The sequence below is a fragment of the Octopus bimaculoides genome, chromosome 3, assembly GCF_001194135.2.
Source record: "Octopus bimaculoides isolate UCB-OBI-ISO-001 chromosome 3, ASM119413v2, whole genome shotgun sequence".
NCBI lineage: Eukaryota > Metazoa > Mollusca > Cephalopoda > Octopoda > Octopodidae > Octopus > Octopus bimaculoides.
The window spans coordinates 74,190,293-74,191,495 of record NC_068983.1 but is presented as its reverse complement, the minus strand read 5'-3'; the positions used below and the strand labels follow the sequence as shown (position 1 = coordinate 74,191,495).

Sequence of the window (1,203 nt, the reverse complement as noted above, 5' to 3'; positions counted from 1 at the left end):
ACACACACACACACACACACACACACACACACACACACACACACACACACACACACACACACATATCTTTATACATTTATACATATGGATGTATGTACGTACTCGCTATATTATATGACAAGTACATCAGAGAATACACCTAATGAAAATACACAAATCGCACATAAATTTTATTATATGAATAAAATGCATAACAGCTATTCAACAGAAGAATTCATAAACAAAATCCTCATAAAACGGAACGCAAGATGTATCACATTCAACCATCATCTAAAACTAATAATATACTACAAAAACAACTAAAACCAAAATGTTCCTTCGTATTAGTGGGCCACAACCTCGTAAACGAGAGGAAAGACACTAATGACCAACATATTGCAGCACAGCGACAGAGTGGATAAAGATGCAAAGAAAACACACGAAAATGTCAACACATGACTACAGATGTGAAAACCCCACGGTCAAAAGTGTTTGACCGCCACTCGTTATCACGTGGCTGCTGACGAGGAAACTTAACGGTGAAAAAGCTTTTCGTGGAAAGGATTACAAAAATTCGACCACTCTTTACGAAGCAATGCACTTGCCAAATCTATTGCAGTTCTTGGAAATGAGACGACTGTGAGTGGTCTAGAAATCTTTGTTACGGATTCAGGAAATTTATTGATCTAAAATAACAGCAGGAAACTGATACGTAAATATGAAGAATCTCTAATAAAAAAAAAGATAAGACAGGAACACAGTCGTGTCTTTAAATGAAACACACACAAATACGACACTCGTACATACACACACACCTGTATGTGTGTGTATGTGAGTGCGCGTGTATGTGTGTGCGCGTATGTGTACGTGCGTGTGTATGTGCTTATATATATATATAAACACACATATATGTATGCATATATATATATGTGCGTATATTTTCATGTGTATATGCATATGTATGTATGTATTCATGTGTGTATGTGTGCGTGCGTGCGCGTGTGAGAGTTTATATATATAAATGTGTGTGTTTGTGTTTGTGTGTCTTTGTCTTTATCTTTGCCCTCCGCCACAGCTTGACATCTGTAACAAGTTTCTTATAGAAGAAAAGATAAACGACACATGTATGTACACATACATACATACATATATGTACATATGTATATATATATATACATATATATACGCATATATATATACATATATATATACATATATATATAT

The 1,203-nt window shown here is 34.8% G+C and overlaps 1 protein-coding gene across 1 annotated transcript in view; it reads right to left on the bottom strand.

Moving 5' to 3' along the window:
* Positions 1-1,203, bottom strand: part of LOC106879093 (aquaporin-9) — a 78,146-nt gene that overhangs the window by 26,846 nt on the left and 50,097 nt on the right. The window lies entirely within an intron of this gene.